The sequence below is a fragment of the Podarcis vaucheri genome (genome assembly GCF_965113315.1).
Source record: "Podarcis vaucheri genome assembly, chromosome: 10".
NCBI classification, from domain to species: domain Eukaryota; kingdom Metazoa; phylum Chordata; class Lepidosauria; order Squamata; family Lacertidae; genus Podarcis; species Podarcis vaucheri.
The window spans coordinates 66,310,631-66,327,288 of NC_138748.1; the positions used below are offsets into that span (position 1 = coordinate 66,310,631).

General features: G+C 47.6%; 1 protein-coding gene and 1 long non-coding RNA gene across 2 annotated transcripts in view; one reads left to right on the forward strand and one right to left on the reverse strand.

Moving 5' to 3' along the window:
* Nucleotides 1-139, reverse strand: part of LOC309541416 (protein EURL) — a 19,749-nt gene extending 19,610 nt beyond the window's left edge. Inside the window, exon 1 of the mRNA XM_082239260.1 lies at nt 1-139. This exon is cut by the window's left edge and continues 8 nt beyond it. The gene's annotated coding sequence lies outside the window, so the exon portion shown is untranslated.
* Nucleotides 1-16,141, forward strand: part of LOC309541522 — a 40,939-nt gene extending 24,798 nt beyond the window's left edge. The window contains exon 3 of the long non-coding RNA XR_014223791.1: nt 16,119-16,141. This is a non-coding gene — a long non-coding RNA (uncharacterized lncRNA). The remainder of the gene's footprint in view (nt 1-16,118) is intronic.
* Nucleotides 16,142-16,658: the final 517 nt, after the last annotated feature.

Below are 16,658 nucleotides of genomic sequence, written 5' to 3' on the forward strand. Positions count from 1 at the left end.
CGCTCCGCCCGCCGCGTTCCCGCTCTTGTCCTCCGCAGCCGCCGAGCACCGTCTGAGAGGAAAAGGCGAAAGACGGGCTCCGCTCGGCCTCCTCGCGCCCGGAGCCCCGCCCACGCCCCGCCTCCTCGGACTGGACCATTGCGTGCCACAGAAAGGGGGTGCGCGTCTGTGTCCTCATTTCTTGTATATGCGCGCGCGTTTATTCGGTTTTTTTTCCCCTCCTCTCGCCTTGCTAGTCCCCTTTATCTGCTCTGCTCGCGTTTCTTCCAGAAAGCGGCCTGGCTTGACTTCTGTCCGCTCGCAAAACATACAAACACCCCCCCGAACACCAATGGGCCCGGCCGGGAATAGCCGTCGCGCGCTGCACGAGAGCGCAGAGACATACAGAGAAAAGTGCAGAGTGGCGCGCCGAACCTCAGTTTCTGGGTTCTGTCGGTTGCTTTCTTCCTGCGGGGAGAGCAGCATAGCTGTCAACTTTTCCCTTTTATTGCAAGGAATAAGAGAATTTCACTTAAAGAAAGGGGAACGTTGACAGCTATGGAGAGCAGAGCGACGGGCTTTGCAGAGGATGGAGCGCAGGGTTGCAGCAGCCCACGGGGAAGGTCTTGTTTGCAAGAGCCCTGCTTTTCAAATAGGATAATTCCTAGTGATCCTAGACAAAAAGCAGAGACATCACCTTGCCGTCAAAGGTCCGTATAGTTAAAGCCATGGCTTTCCCAGTAGTGATGTATGGAAGTGAGAGCTGGACCATAAAGAAGGCTGATCGCCAAAGAATTGATGCTTTTGAATTCTGGTGCTGGAGGAGTCTCTTGAGAGTCCCATGGACTGCAAGAAGATCAAACCTATCCATTCTGAAGGAAATCAGCCCTGAGTGCTCACTGGAAGGACAGATCCTGAAGCTGAGGCTCCAATACTTTGGCCACCTCATGAGAAGAGAAGACTCCCTGGAAAAGACCCTGATGTTGGGGAAGATGGAGGGCACAAGAAGGAGAAGGGGATGACAGAGGACAAGATGGTTGGACAGTGTTCTTGAAGAGACCACTATGAGTTTGACCAAACTGCGGGAGACAGTGGAAGACAGGAGTGCCTGGCGTGCTCTGGTCCATGGGGTCATGAAGAGTCGGACACAACTAAATGACTAAACAACAACAACAAAATTCCTACTGAATCGCTCCCTAAGCCAGGGTTTCCCAAACTTGGGTCTCCAGCTGTTTTTGGACTACAATTTCCATCATCCCTGACCATTGGTCCTGCTAGCTATGGATGATGGGAGTTGCGGTCCAAAAACAGCTGCAGACCCAAGTTTGGGAAACCCTGGCCTAAGCCATTCTAGGGAGCATTTAATGAAGAGGTAAAACGAGAGCTCGCAATATGTATTTTTGTGCTTTTATGCTGCAAACTGACATGTGATCCTCAAAGAACGATATATAATAATAATAATAAATTTTATCTATAACCCCGCCCTCCCTGGCCAGAGCCGGGCTCAGGGCGGCTAACACCAGTAAAATTACAGTAAAAACATAATAGGGGGAAAACCCAATTTAAAATACAGGTTAAAATGCAATTTAAAAACAACAACAAGCGTGATTGGAAACAACACACACATACACAGTACTAGCAAAGAGAAAATTCCTGTTCTCTCTCTCTCTCTCTCCAGGTCTTATTTCCTATATGAACATTTATTGTACTTACTCAAAAACCTTTTAAAACTTCAATATGTCTGTGTGCAAGTGGCTTGGGCATGGGGCTTGCTGCATCAAAACAGAGGCTGAGAGGGCCCTTAAGCAGTTCAAGGTTCTGCTACAATGTGGGATATGTGCAGAGGAGGGCAACCAAGATGATCAAGGGTTCAAAAAGCAAGCCTTATGAGGAACGGTTGAAGGAGCTGGGCATGTTTAGCCTGGGGAAGAGGAGACTGGGAGGAGACATGAAGAGAGGCGATACGATAACCATCTTCAAATAGTAGTAGCTATTGGGCAGTGGAATGGTCTCCCTCAGCAGGTGGAAGACTCTCCTTTATAGGGTTTATAATGAGAGGTCACTTGAAATTCCTGCATGGGAGGGGGTTGGACTAGATGACCGCCGGGGTACCTTCCAACTCTACGATTCTATGATGCTATTACAGTGGTACCTCGGGTTACATACGCTTCAGGTTACATACGCTTCAGGATACATACGCTTCGGGTTACATACGCTTCAGGTTAAACACTCCACTAACCCAGAAATATTACTTCAGGTTAAGAACTTTGCTTCAGGATAAGAACAGAAATTGGGTTCCGGCGGCGTGGCAGCAGCAGGAGGCCCCATTAGCTAAAGTGGTGCTTCAGGTTAAGAACAGTTTCAGGTTAAGTACGGACCTCCGGAACGAATTAAGTACTTAACCCGAGGTACCACTGTATTTTTATGGTCCGCTCCCCTGAGCACTGGAAGAGATTTACAATGGTACCTCGGGTTAAGAACTTAATTCGTTCTGGAGGTCCGTTCTTAACCTGGAACTGTTCTTAACCTGAAGCACCACTTTAGCTAATGGGGCCTCCCGCTGCTGCCGCCACACAATTTCTGTTCTCATCCTGAAGCAAAGTTCTTAACCCGAGGTATTATTTCTGGGTTAGCGGAATCTGTAACCTGAAGCGTCTGTAACCCGAGGTACCACTGTATTTTTTATGAATGGCTTGTGCAGTGAAACCTCGGTAACCCTCTATTCACAGCATGGCGTGCTATTCTATAATGTTTCTGTCTCTGCAGCTGACAGATAAGGGGAAACGGACACTTATGTGCGTCATGGGAAAATGACTCCAGGGAAGGAGAGGAGGCGGGAGGAAACTGCCCGGATAGAGAGGCGGTCACCCCTCTGGGGTTTTCCCTGACGTAGTAGTCGGAGAGAAAAGACGGATGCTGCTTGACACTGACTTAGACCGTGTGGGTCCCACGCTGTGACCCAGTGCAATAAACCACTTAAATGCCTTGTGTGATATTTATTTCTTGCATTGATAGTCCACCTTTTCTCTCCACGGAGCTCAGCTTTGCAGCCCCTGTTGGCTCTTTCTTTTCTTTTCTTATAATAATTTTTATTAAGTTTTCCATTTTAACAATCCAATCAGATCACATTAAATATTCCAGATTATACAAATACATATCATAAAGTCCAAATATTTTGCCAAATTATAAATTTTTGTTGGGGCTTCCTATGCTTCAAGTTCAGTGGGGTCCAATCACCTTATGTTTCCACTGCCTTGAGTTTCCAATAGTTCCTTCTTTAAATCTTCCTGTTGTTTTCCTATCCTTCCTTCGCTCCTGTTGGCTCTTTCAACCCTGCCGGCAAGAGATCCTCCTGGCCAGATCCACACCCTGCATATAAAGCACACGACGTCCCCACAAAGAATCATGGGAACTGTAGTTTCCCCAGCACGCGCTACAATTCCCAGCACTCACACGACAGTTCCCAGGAGTCTTGGTGGCAGCGAGAGCAGTGACGTAGCGTGGGGGGTGCAGGGGGGCCGGCCGCACCAGGCGCAACATCGGGGGGGGCGCTCGCACTCGCAGCTCTCTGCCCCTACCTGGCTCACTCAACTCTCTCTCACTGCAGTGCTGGCTGTGCGAATCCGATCTGAGCCGCTGGGTCGCCGCCCACTGTGGAGGGGGTGGGTGCCAGGCGTGCGGTGCGCAGAGAGAGCGAGGGACTATCTGGGGGAGGGACAGTGCAGCGGCCGCCCAGCGCAGCGCTGAGCACAGGAGAGAACCACACCAGACCAGCCCAGGCAGCAGCAAGAAGAAGCTGGCAGTGGCGGCAGGTTAGGGGGCGCAAATTACTTGCCTTGCCCCAGGTACTGACAACCCACGCTACGCCGCTGAGCGAGAGTCATGTGTTTTAAATGCTTGCTGTGGATCTGCTCCCTTCTACTAGACGTCCTCCAGCAAGCAAAACAGAGGGTGCAGAAAAGGGGAGGAGGAAATTGGGAGCAGACTTCCTGGGAGGTACAACATGACAAGGCACCCCTCCCTCCTCCTCCCCCCTCCCTTGCAGCCCAATCTTTTTCTCCCACCCATGTGGAACCAGGGTCCTTCTCCCACTGTTGTGGGGGGCCTCAGGGTTCTGTCCTCTCCCCCATGCTTTTTAATATCTATATGAAGCCGCTAGGAGAGATCATCAGGGGGTTTGGGCTGGGTGTTCATCAGTATGCAGATGATATCCAGCTCTGCCTCTCTTTTAAATCAGAACCAGTGAAGGTGGTGAAGGTCCTGTGTGAGTGCCTGGAGGCGGTTGGAGGATGGATGGTGGCTAACAGATTGAGGTTGAATCCTGGCAAGACTGAAGTAATGTTCTTGGGGGACAAGGGGCAGGCAGGTGTGGGGGACTCCCTGGCCCTGGATGGGGTAACGGTGCCCCTGAAGGACCAGGTGCGCAGCCTGGGAGTCATTTTGGACTCACAGCTGTCCATGGAGGCACAGGTTAATTCTGCGTCCAGGGCAGCTGTCTACCAGCTCCACCTGGTACGCAGGCTAAGACCCTACCTGCCCGCGGACTGTCTTGCCAGAGTGGTGCATGCTCTAGTTATCTCCCTCTTGGACTACTGCAATGCACTCTACGTGGGGCTACCTTTGAAGGTGACCCCGAAACTGCAATTAATCCAGAATGTGGCAGCTAGACTGGGAGTGGCCACCGGGACCACATAACACGGGTCCTGAGAGATCTGCATTGGCTCCCAGTACATTTCCGAGCACAATTCAAAGTGTTGGCGCTGACTTTGAAAGCCCTAAACAGCCTCGGCCCAGTATACCTGAAGGAGCGTCTCCACCCCCATCGTTCTGCCCGGACACTGAGGTCCAGCTCTGAGGGCCTTCTGGCAGTTCCCTCACTGCGAGAAGTGAGGTTACAGGGAACCAGACAGAGGGCCTTCTTGGTAGTGGCCCCTGCCCTGTGGAATGCCCTCCCTTCAGATGTGATGGAAATAAGGAGCTATCTTATCTTTAAAAGACATCTGAAGGCAGCACTGTTTAGGGAAGTTTTTAATATTTAATGCTGTGTTGTTTTTAAGACTTGATTGGAAACTGCCCAGAGTGGCTGGGGAAACTCAGCCACATGGGCGGGGTATAAATAAATTATTATTATTATTATTATTATTATTATTATTATTATTATTATTAACATGGATGGTTCTATTCACCCTTCTCATTTTTATCCACACGGAAAGCTGCTTATATACCAAGTCAGACCATTTTATCCATCTAGCTCAGTACAGTCTACACGGACTGGCAGCAGCTTCCCAGGTTTCCAGCCAGGAGCCTCTCCCAGCCCTACCTGAATAGGTGCCAGCAGGGACTGATGCCAACCCTGGACCGTCTGCTTCCAAAGTAAATGCTCTGCCTCTGAGCATAGGTTGGGCTGAGAAGCAGCGACTGCTATGCCACACTGCCTTGTTCTTCTGCTAAATTTCTCCTGTGCAAGTGGCAGACAGCGATTGCGCCACCTTTGGAGTTGAGCCTTTGAGGAAGACCCACATTATTCATAGCTTGAGTTGCGCAAACTGTTCACTGTGAGAAACAAGAAGAAATCTTTCCTGCCTCCTCTTGTGTAGCCTGACCTCTTCCATGAAGCCACTTGTGTTTTCTGAATTAACTGGGTTGAGAATGACAACAGTATTGTCTTTGTTGTTGTTTAGTCGTTTAGTTGTGTCTGACCCCCTGGACCAGAGCACGCCAGGCCCTCCTGTCTTCCGCTGCCTCCCCCAGTTTGGTCAGAATCATGTTGGTAGCTTCGAGAATACTGTCCAACCATCTCATCCTCCATCGTCCCCTTCTTCTTGAGCCCTCAATATTTTCCAACATCAGGGTCTTTTCCAGACAGTATTGTCTAGCATTCCCAAATATTCCTTTAATCTGCAGGAGTCACACATTGCAAGTGTTGAGACTGTTTTTTATACCCGCAAAGTATTTCTACTCTGCTCTTCAGCAGAAAAGACTCCCAAGAGCTTATAGAACTTTTAAAAAGAGGCAGCTTCGGTTCTCAGGCTTACAATCTAAACCAGAGGGTCAGCAAACTTTTTCAGCCGGGGGCCGGTCCACTGTCCCTCAGACCTTGTGGGGAGCTGGACTATATTTTTGGGGGGAGGGGATGAACAAATTCCTATGCCCCACAAATAACCCAGAGATGCATTTTAAATAAAAGGACACATTTCTACTCATGTAAAAACACACTGACTCCCGGACCATCCCTGGGCCTTAGTTTGCCTAAAGGTAAAGGTAAAGGGACCCCTGACCATTAGGTCCAGTCATGACCGACTCTGGGGTTGTGCTCATCTCGCTTTATTGGCCAAGGAAGCCGGCGTACAGCTTCCGGGTCACGTGGCCAGCATGACTAAGCCGCTTCTGGCAAACCAGAGCAGCGCATGGAAACGCCGTTTACCTTCCCACTGGAGCGGTACCTATTTATCTACTTGCACTTTGACGTGCTTTCGAAGTGCTAGGTTGGCAGGAGCAGGGGCCGAGCAACGGGAGCTCACCCCGTCGCGGGGATTCGAACCGCCGACCTTCTGATCAGCAAGTCCTAGGCTCTGTGGTTTAACCCACAGCACCACCCGCATCCCTTAGTTTGCCTACCCATGGTCTAAACGACACATCAGACGCTTCTCCGTAATGCTTCAGTTTGGTTATTTTAGCACTTTATGTAGTGATGTGTCTCAAATTTGGCACATTTGTTAATCAGTATTTTTAGCTCTTTTTACGACATCATATTCGAAGCAACCAAGAAATCCATCGTAGCAAACAGTAATTATTAGTGTGATGTCATTGCAGCGTCAGACCAATCAAAGCATCCCGGCAGCAAACATTTAACAATCCAAGAATCCTGCTTGAACACCTATCTAAACGCAGGAAGAGGATTCTGACAAATCTCTCTGAGAAGTTTATTGCGCCACCAAAGTGGTACCGCCTGCATTTTCTAATTGCACTCCTAATAAGGAAGGTACGCAGAGCGTCTGAAGCTGATCTTCAGGCACGACAGCTTTGTAAGTGGGTAGGCGGTTCTTAAGGTAACCAGGTCATAGACTGACAAGACCTTTGAAGATTAACATTAGTATGCTCAGTTGAGCCCAGAAACAAGTAAAGGTAATACAAGCCTGAAATAATTTAATCCAGCAGCTGGGCCCCAGTTAAAATCCTAGCTGTGTTTTGAATCAAAGGTAGAGAGAGAGAGAGAGTTTTGGATTTGATATCCCACTTTATCACTACCCAAAGGAGTCTCAAAGCAGCTCACATTCTCCTTCCCCTTCCTTCCCCACAACAAACACTCTGTGAGGTGAGTGGGGCTGAGAGACTTCAAAGAAGTGTGACTGGCCCAAGGTCACCCAGCAGCTGCATGTGGAGGAGCGGGGACGCGAACCCGGTTCTCCAGATTGCAAGACTACCGCTCTTAACCACTACACCACACTGGCTCTCAAGTAGTTTTCCGACTGTCTACAAGGGCAGCCCCACACAGAATTGCAGCAACAATGGTTTGCCTGTGGCTTTCCAGATGTTGGGCTCCAACTCCCATCAGGCCCAGCCAGTGCATCTGGAAGTTGTAGTCCAGCAACATCTGGGCAGCCAGAGGTCACCCACACCTATAATTAAAGGTAAAGGGACCCCTGACCATTAGCTCCAGTCGTGACTGACTCTGGGGTTGCGGCGCTCATCTCGCTTTATTGGCCGAGGAAGCCAGCGTACAACTTCTGGGTCATGTGGCCAGCAAGACAAAGCCGCTTCTGGCGAACCAGAGCAGCACACGGAAACGCCGTTTACCTTCCCGCTGGATAACCTAATTATCTACTTGCACTTTGATGTGCTTTTGAACTGCTAGGTTGGCAGGAGCAGGGACTGAGCAATGGGAACTCACCCCGTCGCGGGGATTCAAACCACCAACCTTCTGATCAGCAAGTCCTAGGCTCTGTGGTTTAACCCACAGCGCCACCCATGTCCCTACACCTATAATTACAGTGCAGTAAATATAGTATAACAATATAATCCAGTACCTTACATTCAGCTGTAGTATAACTCGGGCGTGAGTGACAAGGGCCAGGTCCCATTTATTTATGAAAGGTTGCTATTGTCGCTTCTTGGCGAAGCTGGTAAAAGGTGCTCCAGGTCATTGCGACCCCCCTAAAAGTCAAGGAGTTGCATTCTGTCTAAGGCTACTTCCAAGTTGCAATTGCAAACATGGTTCTTCCAGGGAATGCAATATAGCCTGCTTGAATTAAATTTCAACTTCTTGGTCCACATCCAATCCTGCTCTGACACGAGACATCAGTCCAGGGGGCGTGTTAACGTCATGCATGCACAGAGCGTGATGACATCACATGGCCTCGGACCCCCTCAATCATGGGGGCAAAGTGCTCCTGAAAAAGGGGAATCAAGATATAATCCTGATATAATAAATGCACCAAAAGAAAAAAAGGCAGAGCATCAACTCCGCTCTTAAAGGGCAAATGGTTAGGAGATCAAACCTATGTTCTAGGATCCTGCAAAAAAACCCACCCATTTACCATAACAAACTCCGTAACAGACCCAAAATACAGGTATCGCATATTAAAAGGCTCAGGGGGACGCAGGTGGCGCTGTGGGTTAAACCACAGAGCCTAGGGCTTGCCGATCAGAAGGTCGGCAGTTCGAATCCCCGCGATGGGGTGAGCTCCCGTTGCTCAGTCCCTGCTCAAGCCAACCTAGCAGTTCGAAAGCACGTCAAAGTGCAAGTAGATAAATAGGTACCACTCTGGCGGGAAGGTAAATGGCGTTTCCGTGCACTGCTCTGGTTCGCCAGAAGCGGCTTAGTCATGCTGGCCACATGAGCTGTACGCCGGCTCCCTCGGCCAATAAGGCGAGATGAGCGCCGCAACCCCAGAGTCGGTCACAACTGGACCTAATGGTCAGGGGTCCCTTTACCTTTACCTGGGGTCTGAGAAACTAACCATAGGTCACTTATATGTCTCCAATACGGGCCAAGTTGATTTTCTTGAGAGTTTTATTTCTTTTCTATGAGGATTTCAAGAAGGCCAAATCATTGGAGATCTGAACGATTGCTTAAATCCTGTGATCAACCGTAAGGGCTCCTGTACCAGATCCCTAAAGCCAGGTGAAGCCCTCACTAAGCTTCTGCATGCCGATAATTTATGCGATCCCTGGCGGCTGAGTCACCCTACTGACAGGGAATTCACATCCCAATACTACAGGTATGGTTCAGCGGCCTATTTAGACTATATTTTCATATCCGAAGATCATTGGTGTAAAGTGACAAAAAAAGATATAGGCAGTGCTTCTTTCTGGGGGTATACATACCCCCCTAAACATTTTGTGAATCTAACGTGAGAAGAAACTAAAAATTTTAGCATGGTGAATCATCAGTTACGTTGCTATCCCTCATTTCCCGTCACGGTGTTTCATGAATCTCAGACGGGAGCGGGCGTTTAATGTGTGAAGCAGTGTGGAATAATGAACTTGTGCGACAGATTTAGACTTCCCGATAGACAAATCCTAAGGGGTTTTCAAGAGTACCTCTCAGAAAAGATTCCATCATCTCTTATGCCTCTTTTAAGCACAATCAAGAACATCCCAATTTCAACAAGTGAGTGTGGAACGTGGTTTCTCTCAGATTAATTTAATGCTGACTCCAACAAAAGCTTCATTGCATTTAAACACTTTAGCCAGCTTAATGTTTATAAAATTGGTAGGCGCTCCCCTTTTTGAGTTTGTTTAAGCCTTTAGTGTATGTAAATTCATGGTTTTTGAAAGGACGGCATCTGGCAACAGACACCAGAGGAATCGGGAAGATGTGGAAGTTACTGTGAGCTATCAGCTGTGTAATAGGAGGTAATGCATGTTCTTTGTACTTTTGTCCATTCCCTGTATTCATTTCCCCCGATTTGAACTATAAAATGGTGATTTTCTTGAGTCAAAATCAAAGCATTTTTGGGGGGGAAAGCAGCGGATATAGGAATTACAGTCATACCTTGTGTTGCGTTTGCGGTTGAGCGTTTTCAGGTTGCGTCCCACGGCAACCCGGAAGTACCGGAAAGGGTTATTTCCGGGTTTTGCCACCCGCGCATGTGCAGTTGCTTAAAATGACTTCACGCGCATGTGCAGAAGTGGCGAATCGTGACCCGCACACGCGCAGACGTGGGTTGCGTTCTGCTCAGGTTGCGAACGAGGCTCTGGAACGGATCCCGTTCACAACCAGAGGTACCACTGTATTTCCGTCTCAGACCATGCCCCGATTTCTATAGCAATGGACTTGCTAACGCCAAGTTTATTTCACTGGGCTTTTGATTCTCTCTTATCAACAGACAAATGTCAAGAAGTAAAGTTTTACTTCCTAGAAAACGCTGTCCCGAATGCTAAAATCTTGGACCTATGGGATGCCATGAAACCCGTCATCAGAGGCCAATGCGTAAGACAAACTGGCCAGAGGGAGGGGAGGGGAGGGGAGGGGAGGGGGGAGAGGGGAGGGGGAGGGGAAGGGGAAGGGGAAGGGGAAGGGGAAGGGAAGGGAAGGGAAGGGAAGGGAAGGAAAGGGAAGGGAAGGAAAGGAAAGGAAAGGAAAGGAAAGGAAAGGAAAGGAAAGGAAGAACTTTACCTCGGTCTAAGAACAGAATCCGAACAGTGGAAGGACACTGCCAGTGGAAGGCCTCATTAGGGAAAGCACACCTCAGTTTAAGAACAGTTTTGGTTTAAGAATGGACTTCCAGAATGGATTAAGTTCGTAAACCAAGGTACCACTGTACAGTGGTGCCTCGCAAGACGAAATTAATCCGTTCTGCGAGTCTCTTCGTCTAGCGGTTTTTTCGTCTTGCGAAGCAACCCTATTAGCGGCTTAGCGGATTAGCGCTATTAGCGGTTTAGCGGCTATTAAAGGCTTAGCGGCTATTAAAGGTTTAGCGGTTTAGCGGCTAAAAGGCTATTAGAAGATTAGCGGCTTAGAAAAAGGGGGGGAAGCGGGGGGAAATCGGAACACTCGCAAGACGTTTTCGTCTTGCAAAGCAAGCCCATAGGGAAAATTGTCTTGCGAAGCAGCTCAAAAACGGAAAACCCTTTCGTCTAGTGGGTTTTCCGTCTTGCGAGGCATTCGTTTTGCGGGGCACCACTGTAATCGGATTCTGAAACATTTTTGGTGAATGCTGTTATGTGAGGTTGTGTCTTTTGAAAACTCCTACAAATCACATGCCACATCTGAGCCTATTGCCAAGGAAATGAGCTGCAAAAGAAGGGACAGAAAACCGTTTACCTTGACCAGCATCTTAAGATCTCCTCTCGCGCAGCACAAGGAAAAACAACAAACGCCCTTTTTAATGAAGTAACATGCCATATGGGACCTTGAGTAAAGATAAAATACATTTATTAGGTTTGATGAACTTCTTGGCAGCATACATCTATAAAAACCCATGGTTTCTTCACGCTTCCTTACAAGCCTGAAGAAATTGTGAGCTTGTTATCAAGCATGAAATTAAGGCAGTACTAAACGTAATTTTTAAGCAAGTGGAAAATTTCCATTTTCAACTCTTTTCATTCTGGCTAAAGACGCGGGTGGCACTGTGGGTAAAACCTCAGTGCCTAGGACTTGCCGATCGTATGGTTGGCGGTTCGAATCCCCGCGGCGGGGTGAGCTCCCGTCGTTCGGTCCCAGCTCCTGCCCACCTAGCAGTTTGAAAGCACCCCTAAGTGCAAGTAGATAAATAGGTACCAATTTATAGCAGGAAGGTAAACAGCGTTTCCATGTGCTGCGCTGGTGCAGGCTTGCCAGAGCAGCTTTCTCACGCTGGCCATGTGACCCGGAAGTGTCTTCGGACGGCGCTGGCTCCCGGCCTCTAGAGTGAGATGAGCGCACAACCCTAGAATCGGTCACGACTGGCCCGTACAGGCAGGGGTACCTTTACCTTTAAACATAATTTTTAAACAAGCGGAAAATTTCCATTTTCAACTCTTTTCATTCTGGCTAAAGACAACCTTCAAATAAAATAAGCCCTATGGCTTTGTAGTTTGTTTAAACCGATGCAAATCTCTGGTTTTGCTAGAAAGATGAGACAATGCACTTCATACAGTGGTACCTCAGGTTACATACGCTTCAGGTTACATACGCTTCAGGTTAAAGACTCTGCTAACCCAGAAACAGTGCTTCAGGTTAAGAACTTTGCTTCAGGATGAGAACAGAAATCGCATGGCGGTGGCGCAGCGGCAGCAGGAGGCCCCATTAGCTAAAGTGGTGCTTCAGGTTAAGAACAGTTTCAGGTTAAGTACAGACCTCCGGAATGAATTAAGTACTTAACTTGAGGTACCACTGTATCAAGTTATTCCATCTGCTTGCAATTGCACCCTGCATTTACACCGCAGAGGAATGAGATCCCACAAAATACAAGAATATTTGGCTAGTTTAGATGTATTCAAGTCTCCAGGGCCAGATGAACTGCATCCAAGAGTATTAAAAGAACTGGCAGATGTGATCTCAGAACCACTGGCAGTCATCTTTGAGAATTCCTGGAGAACAGGCGAAGTCCCGGCAGACTGGAGGAGGGCAAATGTTGTCCCTATTTTCAAAAAGGGGAAAAGAGAGGACCCAAATAATTACCGCCCAGTCAGTCTGACATCAATAGCAGGGAAGATTCTGGAGCAGATCATTAAGCAAACAGTCTGTGAGCACCTAGAAAGGAATGCTGTGATCACCAATAGTCAGCATGGATTTCTGAAAAATAAGTCATGTCAGACTAACCTGATCTCGTTTTTTGACAGAATTACAAGCCTGGTAGATGAAGGGAACGCAGTGGATGTAGCCTACCTTGATTTCAGCAAGGCATTTGACAAGGTGCCCCATGATATTCTTGTAAAGAAGCTGGTAAAATGCGGTCTTGACTATGCTACCACTCAGTGGATTTGTAACTGGCTGACTGACCGAACCCAAAGGGTGCTCATCAATGGTTCCTCTTCATCCTGGAGAAGAGTGACTAGTGGGGTGCCACAGGGTTCTGTCTTGGGCCCGGTCTTATTCAACATCTTTATCAACGACTTGGATGATGGACTCAAGGGCATCCTGATCAAATTTGCAGATGACACCAAACTGGGAGGGGTGGCTAACACCCCAGAGGACAGGATCACACTTCAAAACGACCTTGACAGATTAGAGAACTGGGCAAAAATAAACAAGATGAATTTTAACAGGGAGAAAAGTATTGCACTTGGGCAAAAAAAATGAGAGGCACAAATACAAGATGGGTGACACCTGGCTTGAGAGCAGTACATGTGAAAAGGATCTAGGAGTCTTGGTTGACCACAAACTTGACATGAGCCAACAGTGTGACGCGGCAGCTAAAAAAGCCAATGCAATTCTGGGCTGCATCAATAGGAGTATAGCATCTAGATCAAGGGAAGTAATAGTGCCACTGTATTCTGCTCTGGTCAGACCACACCTGGAGTACTGTGTCCAGTTCTGGGCACCACAATTCAAGAAGGACACTGACAAACTGGAACGTGTCCAGAGGAGGGCAACCAAAATGGTCAAAGGCCTGGAAACGATGCCTTATGAGGAACGGCTAAGGGAGCTGGGCATGTTTAGCCTGGAGAAGAGGAGGTTAAGGGGTGATATGATAGCCATGTTCAAATATATAAAAGGATGTCACATGGAGGAGGGAGAAAGGTTGTTTTCTACTGCTCCGGAGAAGCGGACACGGAGCAATGGATCCAAACTACAAGAAAGAAGATTCCACCTAAACATTAGGAAGAACTTCCTGACAGTAAGAGCTGTTCGACAGTGGAATTTGCTGCCAAGGAGTGTGGTGGAGTCTCCTACTTTGGAGGTCTTTAAGCAGAGGCTTGACAACCATATGTCAGGAGTGCTCTGATGGTGTTTCCTGCTTGGCAGGGGGTTGGACTCGATGGCCCTTGTGGTCTCTTCCAACTCTATGTTTCTATGATTCTATGAAAAGCAAAGTTTCAATTACGCAGCAGCTTCAGGCAACCTGAAAACTGGGCCTGTTGCTAGCGGAGGAAGAGAACAGGAAACCAATTTCTGTTCCTTCCATACATGCTCCTGAGATGGGGGGCAGGAGAGATCGAAGCTCACTTTCCCCCCATCTAACATTTGTTAAAAAACCTGAAGTGTTTCTCTTAGGGATTGTAGGAAAAGACCTGCCAAAGAAGTTGGAAAACATCTTCATGTATGCGACAACGGCTGCGAGAGTTTTAATAGCACAAAGATGGAAGATCGAGGAAATCCCGACTAAAGAATTATGGCAAGAGAAACTGATGGACAATGCAGAATTGGCAAAATTGACACACAAGCTACGGGACAAGGATATCTGTGCCTTTAAAGACGAACGGGAACCTTTTACAAAGTATTTAAAGACGCAACAAAGTGAATTGGACTCCTTGACAGGTTTTGAATAAACACTCACAAACCTTTTATTGATAATAAGCAGTTAGACAAATTAAGGATTTTTACACAGTTGTAATATGTTTAAATTCCTAATAAAAAATAAAAAGAAAGAAAGAAGCACACATCCCCAAAACAGGACCTCTCGCTCCTCGGGTATATTTCTGTTTCCAGTTCCGCCTCCCTCCAGGTTAGCTCCCACATTTTGCAAAAAAATAAATAAAAATGGAATAAATTCCTGGCAATGCTGAAGACCTCCTGGGTGTAACTTGTATCCAGATCCTGCTCTGCTCAGTCAACAATAACTTCTCGACTCACGGCTTGTACTGATGGTGAAACATCCAGATGTTGACCTTAATGAAATGAATGATTAATCTAGTCACAAGAATGTCATGTCCAGTACAGAAAGAGCAAACCATTTTGTTTTCATGTCCCTTGCTGGCACCAACCTCTTTTTGACAGAGTGTCTTTTTAATAAAAGTGGAAGTGCCCTGTGGTGGTTTAGGGTTATGGGCGACCCTTGGAGACGCGGGTTCGAATCTACACTTGCTCAGCGGGTGACCTTGGGGGCCGGTCACTGCCTCTCACGCCAGGGGTGTTGTGTGGATTAAGCAAGGAGAGAGGAGGGATTAAGCAAGGAGAGAGGAGAAGCATATGTTCATTTTTAAAATTTTATTTCATAAAATTTACACACCGCTTGATGGCAAAAAAACCCCCAAAACAATAAATCAAAGCACGTTTACAAAAAAGATAAAACCGTAAAAATCGGGGGGAAAGTTTCAGTGCATTAAAACATGGAAAAATTTAAAATGTTAACAGATTAAAATTCCCGCCAGCGTTTCTAAACACCTGAGTAAGCCACCTTGGGTTACAAATGCAGTAAATAAAAAACAGAGTATCTGAAGAAGTGTGCATGCACACGAAAGCTCATACCAATACAGTGGTACCTCGGGTTACATACACTTCAGGTTACATACGCTTCAGGTTACATACGCATCAGGTTACAGACTCCGCTAACCCAGAAATAGTATCTCTGGTTAAGAACTTTGCTTCAGGATGAGAACAGAAATCGTGCTCCGGCGGCCCAGCAGCAGCAGGATGTCCCATTAGCTAAAGTGGTGCTTCAGGTTAAGAACAGTTTCAGGTTAAGTACGGACCTCCAGAACGAAGTAAGTACTTTACCCGAGGTACCACTGTAACTAAGTTAGCTGGTCTCTAAGGTGCTACTGGAAGGAATTTTGTTATTATTTTATTTTGTTTTGTTTTGTTTTGACTACGACAGACCAACACGGCTACCTACCTGAAACTAGAGTAATAAGGGTATGTCATAAAGAGAGTCTGGATGAAATCAAAAGCTTCCTCCTGGGATCTAAGTGGGATGTTTTGAAATCCCACAAGAGTTCTGTGTAAGGGGAAATGAGAATCTAGAATCGTAGTGCTGGAAGGGACCTTTGGGGTCATCTAGTCCAACCCCCTGCAATCCAAGAATCTCAACTAAAGCATCCCTGGCAGATAGCTACCCAACCTCTGCTTAAAGTTGGATGCTTATAGTTGGCCTTGGTGAAGATTTGACACTTTCATCCCTAAAATGTTTTTGATTTGAGTTCCTACTGAAATGGGGCTGCATTTTAATGTTGTACTAAATCTTGTTTTTAAGTTGTACTTTAATCCACTGTTTTTACCTGGTGTTGTGGCGCTGTGGGTTAAACCACAGGGCCTAGGACTTGCCGATCAGAAGGTCGGCGGTTCGAATCCCCGTGATGGGGTGAGCGCCGTTGCTCCTGCCAACCTAGCAGTTCAAAAGCACATCAAAGTGCAAGTAGATAAATAGGTACCGCTCCGGCGGGAAGGTAAACGGCGTTTCCGTGCACTGCTCTGGTTCGCCAGAAGCGGCTTAGTCCTGCTGGCCACATGACCTGGAAGCTGTACGCCAGCTCCCTCGGCCAATAGAATGAGATGAGCACCGCAACCCCAGAGTTGGCCATGACTGGTCCTAATGGTCAGGAAGCCCTTTACCTTTGCCTCTATGGGAGCTGTACTTTCTGGTTCGCCAGAAGCAGCTTAGTCATGCTGGCCACATGACCTGGAAGCTGTATGCCGGCTCCCTCGGCCAGTAAAGCGAGATGAGCTCCGCAACCCCAGAGTCAGCCACGACTGGACCTAATAGTCAGGGGTCCCTTTACCTTTACCTTTAGCCGTCCTGAGCCCAGTCTTGGCTGGGGAGCATAGCTGTCAACCTTCCCTTTTTTTGCGGGAAATCCCCTTATTCCAGCAC